General features: G+C 43.9%; 1 long non-coding RNA gene across 1 annotated transcript; it reads left to right on the top strand.

Annotated features, from left to right (window-relative positions):
• The first annotated feature begins 979 nt into the window (after positions 1–979).
• Positions 980–7,266, top strand: LOC114048680. The gene is made up of 3 exons (XR_003569781.1): positions 980–1,239; positions 5,517–5,615; positions 7,103–7,266. It is a non-coding gene; the product is annotated as an uncharacterized LOC114048680 (long non-coding RNA).
• Positions 7,267–19,188: the final 11,922 nt, after the last annotated feature.

The raw sequence follows: 19,188 nt of genomic DNA on the forward strand, positions 1-19,188 counted from the left end.
AAGCACAGGTTGGCGAGAGCCGAGCTAAAGAGAGAACCAGTTTGGTCGGGTTCCCTATAAGCTCCACCTCCCACCCCCTCCCCTTACTCCCTTGAGTTAGCAGGCATTACCTCATCTCCACACATTCCCATTGGCCGATCACCCCCTGAAGGGCGGATGCAGCTCCTAGCCATTTAACCCTTTCTGGGGCGTCACGTGCCCTGCAGTTAGGATGCCAACTATATTCTGCTCCTTTGCACCTCACGCAGCATCTATCTGAGTTAATCTTCTCACCTCGTGAATGCCAACTCGCTGGCATTTTCTGGCAAGAGCCAACCTGCTACACGAGGACCACAGTTGGGGCCGTGCCACAGAAAACCTGGGGAACCATTGGTTGAAAATTGAAAATCTCTCTGTGTCTGACTCTTTCTCTGCCTCTGTTTCCTACAGGTGGAGCGGGGAGGGGTGGAAGAAAAAAACTCAGAGAAGCCAGGGATGTGCAGCTCCACGGAACCTAATACCTCTTTTCATTCCAATCCTAGTTTCCAATGCACCCTCACCAAAAGAATACTACTTGGGTCTTGGTTTTTTTGTTTTTTTTGTGGGGTTTTTTTTTAAATGTCAGCCTGAACCAGATAGTAGATCTGAGGACTCACATGATGGGAGCCCTGAGTGGCTTGCTTCTACAGCTGTAAGACATTAGTCAGACAGGATTTCACCACATCTCAAGTTGGGGCCCAGCTTTGGTGTTCCCTGGGAAACATTCTAATCAGTTAGCAAAGGTAGAGAAGGATTTTTCTACCCCCTTCACTTGGCATCGCTAATAAAATAGGACTACTATAAGGTCCCAGACCTCCAAGAAGAAGGAGGTGGGGGCAAGGATGGGTTTCCTTTAACCAGATTAACTGTTGGTATTATAATGCATCGCCATTTAAATAATAAAAAAAATCTGGCCCAAGGAGACTGGAAACACTAAGTACCAAGGCTGAGTAACCAAATTAACCCAGAAAGTAAACTTATTATGTATGGTCAGTGGCTGGCCTGTGCCGAGTTTTTGATAATTCCATCTCCAATATGCTCGCAGTGTATTCGTCATTCCTAAGGAAACTGGGCTGATGGATATGCACAAAGAGAGACCTGGCACGCAGAGCAGAGACTGAAGGATGGAGCCAATGGGCAGTAGAACCCTGGCAAAACTTATTAAAGATGCAGATGCAGGGGAGACAGAGCCTAGAAGAGATGCCAACAGAAAGGTGATGGGTGAGTTTGTCGACAGAGTCACTAAATCCCTGCTCTTCCATGACAGTGGAAATCCAGTGTTGAGTGGTCCTGCTTCCTGCTCATTAAAAATCAAACTTTCTGTAGCTGAGGTCTGATGGAAGACAACATCCAGTTGTCTATGTAAAGCCAATAGGGAAGGGAATAAAACAGGTGATGGGAAAGGAAGAGGATTTTGGAGTAAATGGGACATTAGAGAGATCACACCAAAGAGAAGGCAGGTTCAGGTGTGTAAAAGAATATATAAGTTAATAAACCATGAATACAATGTTTCCTAGCAATGCTATATGTCTGTGAATCATGGAACATCATGATCCCAGAAGAATTAAAATTACAAATAATCCAAAGAACAATGGGCATAAGCATGCTGTCAGCTTCTTTCCAGTAGATTGTTTCATTCTTTGTCTATATGCCCAGTGCCCAGCACAGTGCCTAGCACCTAGTAAGTACTTAAAATGCCGGCTGATTAATCGCAATGTAATCAATGATGACATGCATGCAAGGAAGGATGCAGAAGACATTATTGAGAATACTAATAACTGGAAAAGACAGTGGGCTAGCCAAGGTGAAAGAATGAGGGGCCAGACATAAACAGACTAAGTGGTACATTGGTACCCCTGAGATTCTAAAAGTGTTGGAGAATGGTTTTCAGCACACTGGTTAGATCCTCCATAGCCATTTTATTGATGAATATGGACAAGAATTACATAGGATGTGAAGATATACAGGTATTGAATTCCACATCCACACTGATGAGATCCTAGTATCAAAGTAAAGAAAAACAATGCTAATAAGATTCAACCTTAGGTAATAGGTTCAATCCCACTATGGACCAGGAAGTTGTTGTTCAGTTGTTTTTCAGTCCTGTCCAACTCTTCCTGACCCCATTTGGGGTTTCTTGGCCAAGATACTGGAGTGGTTTGCCATTTTCTTCTCAAGTTCATTTTACAGATGACGAAACTGAGGCAAACAGGGTTAAGTAACTTGCCCAGGGTCACATAGCTAGTAAGTGTCTGAGGCCAGATTTGAACTCAGGTCTTTCTGACTCCAAGCCCAGTGCTCTATCCACTGTGCCACCTAGTTGCCAAGCAGGAAATGATCATTGTTGGAAAAAACAAACAAATGAACAACCAAACTAAATCTCTCTGCTTTCCATAGCTAGGCCAAGAGCCCAAACAAGCCTTGTTTTCCTTCAACGCTCCATTCAGGTCCCACCTATTTTGTGAAGCTATCCTTGATTTCTCCACATATTAGTTCTCTCTGTCTCTCTCTCTCTCTAATTTACCTTGTATGGCACACATGTTATATCCCTTAGTAGAATGTAAGCTCTTTGAGGGCAGAAAAAATTTCATTTTGTCTTTGCATCCCCAGTACCTAACACAGTGCCTTGCAAATACTAGGTGCTTAATAATGATGTTGAATTGAAGTTAGTTGGGCACAACATCTTTTCCCCAAGAGTTTTATTGATACCTTTTGATTTTGCATCTTGATATACAGGATGACCCAGAAGTCCTTAGTGCAGTTAAAACCACATGGCCTCTCAAATGAACCCCGCTTTATAATGGAGAAATCTGGTGACCAGTGTGACACTGTATGCAGCATTACATCCTTGAGTCCCTTGCTTTTCTCCTCAAAGAATGGTAATGCTTCTTTCCCTTTTCTCCTTGGGCTAACACTGGTTATTACAATTATTCAGCATTCAATTTTATTCTAGTTGGACACCATCTCTTGCATATAGGATGTACTTCATCAGTGCTTGTTGAATGAGTGAGTTAATGAATGAATACTACAAATGTATAATGCTCTTCCAAGGTCATACACAGATATTAATAGTGCCTCAGAAATAGGTGTGGTACAAATAAAAATGCATGTAATAGGGTAAGGGGTGAATGTATAGTTGGACCCTTGGCACTCCTAAATGGGGTAACTCAATTTAATTCAATTTACCAGACATTATTAGCTACCTACTATGTACGTACTACTTATGGTTGGTGCAAAAATAAATATTATATAGGCTCTACCCTCAAACTGCCTATAATCTAACAGGGGTAAAGTACAAGAGTAGAAATAACTCTGATACAATGGAGAATGAGGTAAGTGTAAAGAAGAGGCCTGGGATAAGTATGAGGCCCTCTTTACCTCATTTCATTGAGTGTGACTGTAGCTGCTGGGTCTGCACCCATCACAGAGGAGTGGATAGGATAAGATAATGTGGTTTGCTCATTGAAAACCCATCATTAATGGAGATGTAACTAAGGGAGTATGAACTGCTACTCAGAGTGGGTCAGCAGGAGCCCCACATTCATCTGTTCATTCAACAACCCCTTTACTGCACATTTACTACACATTTACACATTTAATCCTAGCAGCATATGCTTGTAAACAGATGTAAGGGATATGTCCCCACTGGATTTGACAAAAGGAAAGCTAAAGATCAGGACGGCCACATACCCAATCTCCAGCATCGCCACCTCATGCAGACGAATGTGTGCGTGGGTTACCGAAGACCATGGAAGAGGCAGCTGTGGTGTAGTGTGCCAAGCAATGGATTTGTAGTCAAAGGACTTGGGTAAGGTGCCTAGATTGGCCGCTCACTCTTTGTGTGGCCTTGGGAGAGCCAACCTTTCTGAGCCTCAGTTTTCTCATCTATAGGACAAGGGGATTAGAGTAGATGGTTTCTAAGGTTCCTTCCAGCTCCAGGTCTCTGATCCTATGAACCGAACACAGTATGCCTGGACGTCCAAATGTGGATGTGATAGTTCAAGCTAGATGCTCTGTGAATGGGACATTCAGGGCAGCTACAACTGGAGTAAAATTTTTATATAAATGAATTTTTTTGAAGAGGAAAAACATCTGAAATGCCATCTGCCCTTCTCTATGGCTATCTGTCACCCAGAAGGTTGACTCCTGTTTCTCCCTTTTCCTGCCCCACTTTTTCAGCATTTCTCTTTTTCCCATTCCTAGTCTCTTTTATCATCCTCCCAGGTAATTTTCGCTTTTGGGATTTATGTTCCTTGATGGACAGTTGGGGTATAAGTCATATTGGTGGTATTCCATAACTGTTGGGTCTCATTGGAGCCCACACCCATTCAGCATCCCTTTGCACTCAAATTCAATCAGCTGATCTTAATGCTAATGCTTTTCTTCTAAGATTTTCTCCATTTTTCTCCTGTCTTTATCTTATTTTCACATGTTGTCTCCCCCATTACACTGTAAACTCCTGGAGAGAAGGGACTAACTTTTCCTTTCTTTGTATTCCTAAAGCTTAGCATGGTGTCTAGCACATCGTGGGTACTTAGTACATGATTACTGACCTGATATTATGATTCTGTAAATGGGAGCCAATCTGAAAGAGACTTACTGATTCTCATGGAGGCAGTATGGCGTAATGGTTAGAGTGCTGGACCTGGAGTAAGCAAGAAGACAGGTTCAAATCCTGTCTTTGAAGGGGATTAGTCCTGATTCATCTAGTGAGACAGTGGCTGCTTTGGAACTCATCAGCCCTACATACTTTCCTGTGTCCTAATTTCCAGGGCCACCTCTTTAAAGTCAACTTTGGCCATTCTGGACCATCACTCACTTCAAGACTTTAATACTGAGTACCTGTATGGCCACAGATAAATTATTTAATGTCTATGAGCATGAGTAAATTATATAACCTCCCTAAGCCTCAATTTCTTTATCTGTACAATGAGGGGTACCAATAATACCTGTAGTATCTTTCTCACAGGGTTGATGTGATACTAAATTGAAATGCTTGAAAAGTGTTTTTCAAGTTTTCAAGTGCTGTACAGTCTTAGTTTTAATGGCTTACACCTGCACTCAGTCTTTTGGGATGGCCTGTGTCAATGTCCATTGTTATTGTTATTTTGGGAAGACCATGGGATCATAAAATACAGAGCTAGAAGGAACCTTGGAGATGATCTACTCTGCTCCCCTTATTTCGTAGATGAGGACACAGAGGCTGATAAAGTTGGAGACTTGGCCCAGGATTAAATAGACTACAAGCACCAAAGATAGACTTCAAATGCAGGCCAAGTGTCTCTAAATTGTCTCCTCATTCTACCACATCACTCTGATGTTGAACACTAACAATACCTTCACTATTTTATCTAGGTTTTCAATACTGTCCTATCATTTTGTAGAGGGGGAAATTGAGGCTAAGAGCAGGAAGCAGATTAGTCCTGAGTCATCTAGTGAAACAGTGGCTGCTCTGGAACTCATCAGTCCTACATTCTTTCCTGTGTCCTAATTTCCAGGGCCATCTCTTTAAAGGCAACTTTGGCCATTCTGGACCATCACTCATTTCAAGACTATTCTAGGCCTTGGATGAAGAAGAAGGAGGGAGCAGAGTGAGGGTATGTGTGTGTGAGTGTGTGTGAGTGTGTGTGTGTATGTGTGTGTGTGGGGGGGGGTGCCTGGTTAGAGGAGAAGTGCTGATAAGTGTCTTTATGATGCAAAACAAAAACAAAAATATTGGAAGAATTAGTCTTTCAAGTGGATGGTGTCCAAACTGGGGCAGAGGGGATTCACTCGTTGAAAGTTATCTCATCCACAAACTCAGCACAGTAATAGGATGACAGTGATACCATCTTACTTTACTAAGTCTCTTTTTAATGTTTCCAAAGAATTACCTCACTTCACCTTCCTAACCATTATCCCTATTTTACAGATGAAAAAAACAAAGACCAGAGTAGCTAAGCATTTTTCCTAGGATTCCACAGCTAATTAGTGGCAAAACTGGAATGGGGTCTTCTGATTCCTTTGCCTACAATTTACGTTCCCTTCCTGATACATCTGTAAATGGACCTCTGATTCAGAAGTGGACAAGCGCACACACACATAAACAGACACATACCTGTCTACATACATTTCTGCCTTTCCTTACTTCTCTCCTTTCCTCTTTTCTCCTTCCTCTCCTCTTCCCTCCCCTCCTCCTTTCCCCCCTTCTAAATACACTCAAGTACCTTCCTACATTTATTCTAAAAGAGCATTTTTCTTTTTCCTCTGGTGTCAGACCTGTTTAGTGCCATTTCCCCCTCTATCTTCAGGAAAGCATACTACACCCCCAAGCAGGACAGCTGTCCCTTAGGCTCTGTTGACATCTGATCTGAGATCTTCTCTTCCCCCCCCCCCCAGAGACCTGTCCTTTGAAGAAGTGGTCTTGTTCATTCCCTCCAAGACACATTGCCATCTACAGCCCAGGACCTAGACCAATCTAGGGGCTCTCTTTTACCCCTGCCGTCCTTCTATACCACAAACACCAAATAGTAGGGTTGACCAACATTTTGTTCTTGAAGAATACCAGGTGAAAGGGAGAAAAACCCAAAGCCAGAAAGGATACTTGCTTGAGATTAGGAGAGACCTTACAATGCTAGGGACTCGGGAGTTGGAGAATAAAATCTACCATGGAAAGATTGGCTCTCCTGGAAAGAAATGATCCTAGGACAGAGGAAAGAGCACACCCTTTAGGAAAACGCAACAGAGGAAGTGTGGGTTTGTGGTTAGGGAACAGGTGTGGGAGTTGGACCCCCTGGGTTCTATTCTTGGATAGGACATTGACTCAGGAGGCAGCTTTGAATGAGTCCATTCTTGAATACAGAACAGTGTGTTTATAAACTGATAGGCCCCAAGGGGTAGAGATCATAGACCACAGAAACTTGGAGCTGGAAAGGATCTTGGAGATTCCCTCCCAGTACCCTCACTGGACAGATAAGGGAACTGAAGCCCCAAGACAGGAAGTGATTTGTCCAAGGTCACTCCAGTGAGAGGCCAGTGAGTTTGACCAGGCCTCCTCATTCTCTTAGTTCAATGTGATTCTCACAATACCTCATTGCCTCCTTAGGCCTAAGAGTAATTCGGGATCTTCTTCATCTGCACCACTTGGCCACGAATGAGAAGACCACAACACCTGACTAATGTATCACCATGACTCTTCCCAATGTACAACCCTGGGCACTGGTTTCCCCATTTGATGTAAAATGAAGGTTTTGGATTAGAAGACTTTGAAGGTTCCTTTTATTACATCATGAGCTCCTCTAGAGTAGGGACCACGTTTTTGCCTTTTTACTCTATTCCCAGTGCTTGGCACAGTGCCTAGCATGTAGTAGATACTTAATGAATTCTGGTAAATAATGATGATGATGATGTTGGCTAACATGTAGCTAACATAGCACTGGGCTAACATAGCTAACATTTAGCACATAACACAACACATTATAATAATGGCTAATGGCACTTGCTATGTGCCAGGCACTGTGCTAATCACGTTACAATTATTATCTCATTTGATTCTAACAACTCTGGGAGTTAGGTGCTATTATTATGCCTATTTTACAGGTGAGGAAACTGAGGCAAACAGGCCTAAGTGACTTGCCCAGGGTCACACAACTAGTAAGGGTCTAAAGCTGGATTTGAACGCATGTCTTCCTGACTGGAGCCTGGAGCCCTATCCATTGGACCATCCAGCTATTTTTCTGCTCTAAGATTCTATATTTACATCTTGATCCAAAACTAATCAGCTAAGTGTTACAACTTTCCCAGTTTACAGGACTTTCCCTCCTGTGACCTCCAGTAGTATTTACTACTGTACCATTTGGCCCTTAGCATGGATTCTCTTACATCTTCAGAGATGACTTTATGCATGTGCTCTATCTCTGTCACTACATTGTAAGTTTCTTGAAGGAAAACGCTGTGTCTTATACCTCTGTACGCCAAATAATAATAATAATGAGAATAATAATAATTTCCCCACCTAGGAGAGGAGGATAATGCCATCCTCACTATTCCCATAGTAAAAGAACGAGAGTAAATAAGGTTCTGTGTGTAAAGGTTTAAAAAGGGATGTTGTATCTAATGAATTAATTCATCTGATCCTTTAATATGTTGGTAGAGCTATGACCTCCTCCACGAGGGTACTTCCTTCAGCCTTCATTGAGCCCTGACTATGTGTAAGGCATCCTCCTAGGTTGCTGCATTTCCCCATAAGTGAAGATGCAGGAACTGGCGGAGAGAACAGAGAATCATGGGCCAGAAGGGGACTTTCGAGTTCTACGTACTGACTTTGTAGCTGAGGATGCTGAGGTTGGAGGAAAAGAAAGTGACCTATCCAAGATTACACAGCTGGTGAGGGGCACAGCTGAGACTAGACTTTACCTCCTGGTTACTAAGCTTTGTTATTTTTATTATTATTTCTTTTATTCATTGTCATCACTATAGCCTCTCTGTCTTTGCAAAAGGCTCTGTGTTCTCTGGGAGGAGGGAAAGTTGGGGCTTGGGGAACGGGAGCGGCTGAAAGCAGGATGGCAGACCATGGCCTTGGCTGGCAGCCACTCTGTTCCCTCTAGGCTTCTTCAGAGCATGCTCAGTTGGCACACATGGCAAACACAAACGGTTTGCTGGGCATAGGAGCCAAGCAGAGCAGGCTTTGCTGGGGCTCAGAGCACCATTACAGCTGATTGCAATTTGAAAAGCAGTCCCTGAAATGAGACCTAGTCTGTTGCCCCTTCACTGTGCAGTTTGAGAGGAAAAAGAATACTGGGCTTGGGATTCAGGAGGTGGATTCAAGTGCAAGGTCTGCCACTAACTTGATGGGCAGTCACTTATAGGAGGATAGTATTTGGACCTAAAAGGGAACTTAAAGATCACGTAGTCCAATCCCTCTATTTTATATATTTGGAAACTGAGACCTGAAAGGGGTGGGGTGGGGGTGGGGAATGACTTGCTCAATGTCATGCAGAGCTTATGGAGCAGAGCTGTGATTCAAAGCCAGAACTAACACCAGTGTTCTTCCCCATATACCACTTCCTGGGCCTCAGTTTCCCCATTTGTAAAATGAAAAGGTTGGATTAGATGATGCCTTAGATTTCTTCTAACTCTAAGATCCTAAATTCCCTTTTGGATACAAAACAAAAAGAGTCAACTCATTGTAACCTTCCCAGCCTATGGTGGGGAGTCTCACCCACATCTGAACTTTGTGGTGCTTTCTATCTGTGCTATTTGCCACTTCGCACAAACTCTCTTTGTGCATTTGTTCTGTCTTCTCCATCAGACTATGCTCCTTGAGGAAAGAGACTATCTCTTAAATCTTTTTGTATCTCTGATGATACCAATGACAATGATGATGATGTTAATGGCTTATATTTCTATAGCACTTTAAGGTTTAAAATGCTTCATGTATATTATTTCATTTTATCCTCATAGTGACCATGAGAGGTTAGCAGTACTATCATCCCCATTTTGCAGAGGAGGAAACTGAGGCTCAGAGAGATTATTTGCCTTGACGAAGATCATACCTACCTAGTAAGCATTTGAGGCTGGATTTGAACCTAGATATTTCTGACTCCAAGACCTGTATTCTCTCCTTTTTACATCATGAATGTGAGCCCAGTGTCTGACACAGAGAAAGTAGGTTCTCAGGAAGTGTCTGAAGAGAAGAAAGATTCCAAAATCTAGGGTATCACTGTTCAGGAGAATTGTTTTTAAAAATCTGGAGTGCCCCTTTTCAGATCTGATGACTTGATTTGGAAGAACTCTGAGGTTTCTTCCAATCTAAGATTCTGTGACCTAGACAGCCACCATCCCCCTAACGCTGGCCACCCAAAATGGAGCACAGGGACATGGAGAAAGAAATCTGGATTTTTGCCATCAATACACAGACAACAGGGTACACAGAAGACCATGGCAGGATTCAGAAGCAGACTCTGAAATACCAAGTCATGAAAGATGGAAGGAAAATGGCACAGATCCAAAAGTTCTCCTAGATTTAATTCAATTCAGCAAGATTCCATCCACTTTGTGCATAAAGTATGAGACCTGGTCTCTGTCCTCAACATACTCATAATCGGATAGGGAGACAAGCCTACACATACATGACACCAAACTGCCAAGGTTAGTATACAGTTAAGTGCTGCATGTCTTGGTTTCTGATCTATGTCAAATTCTCTCTCTGTTTCTCTGATCTTCATCAACATAAGCTTCGTATAGGAGTTTTGGGGTTTTTGTTTGGGGGTTTTTTTGTGCTGTGGAACCCTTAGCAGTGTGGTAAAATCTAGACTGAAATGGTTATCAAAATATTTTTTAAAAGTTCAAGGAGCTCAGGTTAAGAAATGCAGGCCTAGCAGTGGGAGCAGGTTGAAGCTTTCTAATGATTTTCCATGCCTAGATTTTTTCCCCAGCTCTTAATACTAGTCTACTAATAGGGTCTTGAATTGGTTTGGAGAGGGTGCCTCCCCCTGACACCCAAAATCTTTGGGGTAGGGAGGGGAGACAGAGAGCAGGAGTAGCTCTGCTCTCTGTTGTGTCAGCTGTGACCTGGCCGGTTTGAGCAAGCTGGAGTGTGGCCTGGCATCCCTGGAGCTGACCAGCTGGACCCCTCGGGGGTACTCAGAAAGCCATGAAACTTCCCTCCCCCCTTCTCCCACCCCAGAATATACTACCTGCCCCTTTCTCATGCTGAAGGGGCTTTGTCCATCTGCTAGCCTACTTTAGACCTCAAACCCACTGGGAAGAATGTGGCTTTTGCTCCATGTTTTGTCCAGCTCCAAGCCCCAGGTGGGCTGGGAATATTATGCCATAGGGTCTGAGAGCCTGAAATTCATCATACCAAACTGGGCAGTAGTGGATCCCATACTTAAATAATAAAGACTTGTGGGTGAGCAAGGGGAGGGGTGAAGGGCAGGTGACTGCCACCTAGAGTCAGCATCCTCAAAAATGCAAAGTTTGGTTGAAAATGACATTGGAGAGAGGGCAGGAAAGAGAATGGTGGGTTAGCAAGGGCACCCAGTGTCCTGGAAAGTGCTCCCGTTTCCCAGAAAGGCAGGCCCTGCTGGTGACCACAGGCTGAGAGGTGAAATTTGGCAAACCTACTCATCGGCAGGGAAAATAAAAAGGAAACCATGCCTGGGAGGGACAGGGCAAGGGGAGGAAGGATGCTGGGGCTGGAACTCATTATCGGCAGCTGGACAAGGGACAGGAAAGGATTCAACTGGGTTTCAGGGTAGCAGGACTATCGCAATTAAAGATATGTCCTGTCAAAAAAAAAAAACCCCTAAACTGATTAAAGTTGAAGGCTCCGTTTTCTCCTTTTCATCAGAGAACGGAATCAAAACCTGCCTGCAAAGACGCTCTCTCCCGTTCCCAGTGCTCCAAAGGCAGTGCCTGTATCCATCCTGCTGTGTCCCTGCATTTTAATTACCACCTTATTAATATTCATGAGGATCGGCACTCAAGGGGGATTGCAGTCTGTCATTCTCTCCTCTTCTCTCCCCCCACCCCTCCCCTCTCTCCTTCTCTCTCAAATGAATCTATGGGCTTCTTCCTCCCTGCCACCATCACCACTCCCCGCCCCCCTCCCTCCCCAAACAGTTGGTGTGCTGCAGATTTTGTGTGCGTATTTGTGTGTGTGCTCGCGCGTGCGAGAGTGTGAGTTTGCGGGGTTCAGGTGTGCATTGAGTGAGAAATGGATGATAGGGTATGCTGGTGGTGGTGGTGGTGGTGGTGGTAGTGTGTGTGTGTGTGTGTGTAAGTGTAGGCATGTGTGTGTATACACACATATGTGACTGTGCTTTGGGGAAGCAGTGTATGAGTGCATGTGGGTACATTGTGAATGGTGAGCCCACAACCGAGGGAATGTGCCATGGTGTAATAAGTCTGATGGGAGGTATATCTATGCATATGTGTCTGTTGGGATGTGTGAGGTGGAATCCTCCAGCGTCAATGACCTTTGACATCAGCTAACAGGCTTTACACATAGTAGGGGCTTAATAAAGAAATGTCCAAATGTCCATAGAATTGAATTGAACCAACTCCAGCTCTCTCATTTTACAGGCAGGACAACCAAGTTTCTGGGTAGAGTGACTTACCCAAGGTTATGTACAAATTAATGGCAGAGACAAGGTGTATGTGTGCATTAACTGATAAAGGTATAGTCTGGTCAACAGTGGCCTGTAGTTTGAGGGGTGCTGGCATGGCTTCCTTGCTCCCTCCAAAAACAAACAAAAAACTCCTTCTTTTCCTAGATGCCATAGCACCTGAAATTTCTCTATTAGAGATTTATTCCTTTGAGTTAAAGATGATGCTCTCTGACTTAAAATACAATTACATTAGTTACTCACACCTTAGTATGAACAAGTTTAACAGATAGCTTCCTTCCCTCGCTCGTTTACTCAGGGCAAATGAAAATAACTGGATTTTTAACTACTCATATGACCTTGAGCAAATCAGTTTCCCCCTCAGGGTCCGTTTCCTAATCTGTAAAATGAAAGAGTTGGATTATATTGATAGAATTAAGATCACAGAACCTTTATGTTGGAGGGAACCTTAGAAACCACCTTCTCATTTTATAGAGGGTAGGACTGAGACCCAGAGATGAGAAGTGAGTTAGTATGGTACAAAGAACATGAAATTTGGAGTCAGAGGCCTGGCAGCAAGAATCTCATTTCTGCTATTTACTACTAGGAATGCTGACACTTCCTACACAAGTGACTTCCCTTCTCTGTCTGTTTCCTCATCTGTAAAATAAGAGGGTGATCTCTGAGGGCCCATAGACGTGGGTTGGGAGTCTGCCTTTAAAGACCACAGACAAACCTCTCTAAACCTTAGTTTCTTCATCTGTAAAATGGGGACTGTTCTACCTACCTCATAGGGTTGTTCTGAGGTTTAAATGAGAGAAGGTGTATGTCAATAAATACCCATTGTTGATTATGCTATCATTACACAGAAGAGATGCCGAAGAGGTATAGTCATAGAACCTCATAGATTCTGAAGGATGGGAAGAACTCCCTGTTACATTTCTCTACCCCTTTCAAGGTAATGAATTCAGCTAAACTGTATCCCTGTTCCCTCCCACTTTAAAGGCAGGAAAAATTGAGACACAGGTTGAATCGGAATAGAACTCATGGGCCTTTTTTCTCTTTACTCAGCTTTCTTCACAGACACGCACAGGCAAACACTCAGACCCCCACGCTCACGTGCCACAGAGGTCACCCACGAACACGGAAGGAAGGTCTTGTAACTGCTCCCCTTCCCCCATCCCGCACACCTCCCTATCTGCAAAAACCCAGGCATGACAACGAGGCCTCTGCTCTCTGTGCCTCTGTTAAAGCCCCCAGGTGCCAGCCCCCTTCCTGGGCCTCCGCAGCTGGGCCTCTAGGTGACATGTGCTAGGGTAATACGTGCGCCTGTACCTCGAGGTGCACATTGATGTATAACTGCTATATATCTTCCAGCTCCTCCGCCACCCGGGCAGGGGACTCTGCCGGCGGAGCGGCGAGCGCCTCTCAGAGGGAGGCCGACCAATCAGCGTCACTCACTGTAACCAGCTAACGAGGCCCGATCCGACTCCCCTAATTCACCAGGGGAAGTGGCTCTTTGTTTGGTCGCCAAGAAGGGTATCAGCAGCAGTGGAGAATATCATCAGCCACGGTTGCTCTTCGTCCCATCCCAGTCCTCAAAGCCAGCCTCCTAGTACAAGACGGGGCAGAGGGGCAGAGGGGCAGAGCGGTCTCAGAGCCGAGGAAAAGGCTCCTGGGCATGGGCGCTGGACTTGGGGAGAAAGGGGACGAGGGTCAAAAAGTGGCCCGAGGGATCCCGCATCCCAAGGAAATAACACTATGAATTTTCCTTAGCAGAAAAGGCCGAAGGAGAGGCATCTGTTCATAGCTGCCTGATGACAGCCCTTTCAGGGTTATTTAACTCAAGCATTACTATGGACCGTTTTCATTTTTTAGGGTCTTTTTCCTCTATCAAGATTCCTCTAGGGCAAGTACCATGGCTTACACCTCTCGGTATAGCACCTAGCCTAGGACCCAAAGTTCATTACATGCTCACTATAGGCCAGTAGGCAGTCTGGTAGGGAACAAGGAAAGCAAAAAGGCAGGCAGGGAGGGAGAGAAGGTGGGAGTAAGAGAGAGAGGTAGGGAAGAAAGGAGAGAGGGAAGGAGAGAAGGAAAGAAGGAGAAAGAGAGGAAAGGGTAGGATAGAAGGAATGAGGGAAGTGGGGGAAGAAAGGAATGATGGAGGAAAGAATGAAGGAGAAAGGGTAGAAAGGAAGAAGGGAGGGAGAAAGGAAAAGGGAATGAAGGGGAGAGAAGGGAAGAAAAGGGAAAGGAATGGAAGGAAAGGGAAAGAAAGAGGAAGGGAAAGGAGGAGAGAGGAGAAGAGAGAAAGGGAGGGGAGGGAAGGCAAGGCAGGGGAAGGGAAGGGTAGATAAAAATGAGGAAGGGAAGGGAAAGGAAATAGAAAGGAAATCATAGTTTTAAAGCTAGAAGGACCTCAGAAAGTATCTAGTCCAACTTCCTTACTTGACAGATGAGGAAACAGACTAAGAAAGAGAAAGTGACTTGCCCACAATCACACTGAAAAACAGGTAAATTGATTCCCAGTTCCTCTTTGTGTGAATATGACCTCCACTGATCTGGACTGAACCCTGCTATACCTCAATAGATGTTCCTGAACTGCAAAGGCAGAAAACATTCATCTTCTGGTGGCTGACCCTCTGCTGATGAGCCCCTCTAATCTTAGCGAGGCTGATTCTGAATGATGCACTGTCCATCACTGCCCCATGTCAGCCAGTGCTGTGCTCTCCCCAGTCCTCTATTAGACTAATACTTAATCTGGGTGTTTCCAGCTTGGTAGGACCTAGCACAGTCCTTGAAAACTTAGGGATACCTTGACACTATGATAGCAACGAGGCATTCATGGGAGACTTGCATGGAGGAAAGCAATAGATAATCAGGATTAAATTACATCAAGAGAGTTCTGTCATGTGTAAGAAAGAGCAACTTGGTTAAGCACTGAGCCAGACAGCAGGTAGAAGCTATGCCTCTGTAGATCCTGGAGGACAAGGCTTTCATCATCTGGAGGTAGGGGACTGAGCTCTGGGGCAGATCTAGATCCTGTGAAGGAGCCTTCTCCCCTTCATATCCCTTCTCCAACCTCGCTGCCACCCCACGCTCTTCTAAACAATGGTCACTTCTGTTATGGCCTGCAGATTCTCCTTTGATGGACTAGCAACCTGTACATGGACAGGCAGGGCAGGTAGAAGAGAAATGGGGTGGGCCCGGAGACCCTCAACCTTACCAGAAGGAATGGGACCCTGTGTCTAGGATAAAAGAGAATCTGTTCTGAGTCCCTTTTGCTCTCTCTCTTTTTTTAATGATTTCAGTTCTTTCTCTCTATTGAGGCAGGTAGATGGTATATGGATAGAGCTCTGGGTCTGCAGTAAGGAAGACTTGATTTCAAATCCTTCCTTAGACACTTATTGACTGTCTGACTCCTGGGCAAGTCACTCAACTTTTGTCTGCCTCAGTTTCCTCAACCATAAAATGGAGATCATAATAACACTTACCTCCCAAGATTGTTGTGGAGATCAAATGAGATCATATTTGTGAAGTGCTTAATAAATGCCCATCCCCTTTCTCTTTAGAGCTTGTCTCCTTTTTGTGTCCCAGGTCTGCCATGAATTCCTTGTGTGACCTTGAGAATGGGCTTCAGTTTTCTCATGTGTAAAAAGAGGGGATTGAACCAGGGGACCTCCAATTTCCCTTCCAGTTCTGTGACTCTGTGAGCTCTGTACTACACAATTGAAAGGCCAGCCTTATCTCTGTGGGGCAATCTCTACCTCCTGCAGGATGGAACCCCTTCCCTAGTTTCTCTTCACTCCTTCCCCTTCCCAGGTGTGTGAGAACCTCAAGATATGCTGCTGAAAGCTGAGAACAGTTGGACCTGGGACCTAACCTGCTTGTCCAAAAAATATTGAGGACAGACTCCTTATATGGAGAAACTTATCCTCCAACTCAGCCTGTATGTATTTCTATCTTTATCTCTACCTCAATCTCTGTCTCTATCTTTATACCTATATCTATCGCATCAATATCTATGTATATGTATAGGTATATGTATAGGTTTATTCACATGTAGTTCATTGTATATATTTATTGATATTATAAATTTATGCTATATTCCTATATATTATGCTATATTCTTATAAATGTATATTTATGTGTATATGGGTATATATTATATATATGAAGAGGCATGAATAATGCTCATATAAATTCAGCTTTAGAAAAACAAATATGTGTACTAGGCCAGGATGGACTGAAAAAATTGAACAAGGTCTTTGTGGGGTCCAGAACTGGCCAAGTAGGGACTTCAGTTTCCTGCTGAGTAAGGAAGGGGATGGATCTAGATGATCTCTGAAGTCTCTTTGAATTCCAAAATCTCCTGCTCCTCTAAATGCCAGTAGGAGCTTAAATGTTTTGCTTCAGAGAGAGGTTAAGTGCTATGCAGAAATATAGGAACTTATAGAGAAAGAGGGAAGAAGAAAACTCAGAGCTAAGCCGGAGTATAATTTGGTGCAGGATGGAGCCCAGAGACCTAAGTTAAAGCCTTGAGAGCAGTTCATGACGACTAATTGGGAGAAGCTGGAGAGCAGGAGGTGCCCAGGAGACAGAAATGAGTGCATGGAGACTTTCATGGGTAGGAAGCCACCAGAGTTTTTCAATAACAACAACAGTATAGGCATATATACCTCAGTTCTAAAATGGGGAAAATAATTATACCTCCATCCCAAGGATGTTGTGAGGATCAAATGAGATAATATTTGTAAAGTGCTTAGCACAGTGCCTGGCACAGAGTAGGCATTATATAAACGCTTATTACTGTTATTATTATTATTGTTGGAGAACTCAGACAGGAAAGACCTTACCCATAGCAGGTACTATTCTACAAATGTTTGCTGAGTCCTTCCTGAGTGAACCTGGGAAGACTTCTCTTGGTGCTGGGTATGGAAATAAAGCTTGAAACTGGGAAAAGAAAATCAGAGAAACAGCTTGTTAAGAGGCTGATTAACTGAATTAAGTGGTATCAAGCCAGCTTAAGAAAAAAGACTGTGCACCTGTACGTTATCTACCTGTAGAGAACCTGTCCCCTCCAAGATCCTGTCTTGTTGTAGTGAAATGGTTTAGTACTATAAACAGCCTGCTGAGCAAGTGTTGGGCTAAAGACACTCTCAGGAGGAGAGACACCTGGTCCCAGGCTCCAGGTTGAAAGGGATGTTAGAAGTCAATTGGTTCGACTAGTACCTTATAGCAATTCTCTCTACATCTCCAACAAGAGGTCACCTGTTCTCTGCTCAGGGACATCCTCATTTGACCCAAGGAACAGGTCTGATAATGGGGAACTCATTCCTTCCTGATGCGATTGAACCTCCTTTTTGGTCATCTAAAAGTTCTTCCTTATGTCAAGCCAAATTTGGCCTCTCTGCCATTTCTACTAATTGCCCCTAATTCTGTCCTCTGGGAGCAAGCGGACAAAGTCTAGTTCTCCTTTCCCATCACATCCCTTTAAATACTTGAAGACAGCTACCATGACCCCATTTCTCTCTCTAGGCTACACCATCTCCAGTTCCTTCAGCTGAGAAGTACTTGAGAGAAACACAAAGGAAAGACTACAGTTCCAAGGGTCCTGTCTTTGGGGTACAAAATATAGAATCCTGTAGGTGGGAGAGGCCTTAAAGACCATCTAGTCTGATCTCACTTCCAGTAAGCCCATATACAAAATTCTTAACAGTTTTTGTTTGCATACTTCCAGTGTCAGGGAGTTCACTACCCCACAAGACAGCCAATTCCATCGCTGGACAGCTCTGACTACTTGCAAGTCTTCACTTATTTATATTAAACTGAAATTTGCTTCCTTATAACATAAGATCATAGGACCATAGATTGAGAGCTAAAAGAAATCTCAGAGGCCATTTAGTTCAACTGTTCATTTTACATATGAGGAAACTGAGACCCCAGAGAAATCTCCATGAACTCATTTTTCTCTCCTGGGAAGCTCCTGTTCTCCAGCTTCTCTCAATTAGTCCTCCTGAACTGCTCCCCTTCCTCAGCTTTTACTTAGGCCTATGGGCTCCATATCTTGCACCAAATAATACTGCTGTCTAGCCTTAAGTTTTCCCCATCCTCTTTCCTCTTTCTGTAGAAGTTTCTGTATTTCTTCGTATCACTTACCTCTTCTTAAACCTAGGCTTCTACCAGAACTGACAGGAGCATGGGATTTTACAGTTCAAAAGAGACCTTACTTTGAGATCATCTAGACCTAACCCCTCCCTCTACTGATAAAGAAACTGACATCCATATTCATCCAGTTCTGGACCCCACAAAGGCCTCATGCAATCCTTCAGTCCATCCTGGCAGAAAAATCACATAGATAGTAATTGTCAAAAGTGGAATTTGAACCCAGGCCTTTTGACTCCACTACTCTTTCCATTGTACATTTCTATTCATAGTTCAATGGGGCAGCTAGGTAGTTCAGTGGATAGACCATCAGGCCTGGAGTTAGGAAGATCTGAATTCAAATCTGGCCTCAGACACTTACTGCTTGTGTGATTCTTGGCAAGTCACTTAACTCCTATTTTGCCTCAGTTCTTCATCTGTAAAATGGGATACACACTGGAGAAGGAAATGGCAAACCACTCCAGTATCTTTGCAAAGAAAACCCTATGGATTGAGTCAATGGGGACACATTGAGTCGGACACAATTGAATAACAACAACACTCACTGGTTCTAGTTCTGTCCTCTGAAGCTACACAGAATAAGTGTAATATTTCTTCTACATGAATGCCTTTCAGATAATTTAAGCTAGCAATCACATCTCCCATAAGTCTTCTCTTTTTCATCCCTTGGATAGTGACGAAGGAAGATGACCAGTAATGGAAACTTCAGGGAGTCTTTAAAATAGGGGATGGAGGCAGTCTCCTGTGTCCATCCTCTTCCTTCATTACATCCCAATTTAATTTATTGAGGGACGAGTAGAATGGTAGTGAGGAGAACCCTCTGGTGATCTTGTAAATCAGATGAAGAGAGAACATGCAAGAGAGAAAGAGAGAGAGAGAGAGAGAGAGAGAGAGAGAGAGAGAGAGAGAGAGA

Source organism: Vombatus ursinus, unplaced genomic scaffold (genome assembly GCF_900497805.2).
Source record: "Vombatus ursinus unplaced genomic scaffold, bare-nosed wombat genome assembly UNPS02014793.1, whole genome shotgun sequence".
In the NCBI taxonomy this organism is placed as follows: domain Eukaryota; kingdom Metazoa; phylum Chordata; class Mammalia; order Diprotodontia; family Vombatidae; genus Vombatus; species Vombatus ursinus.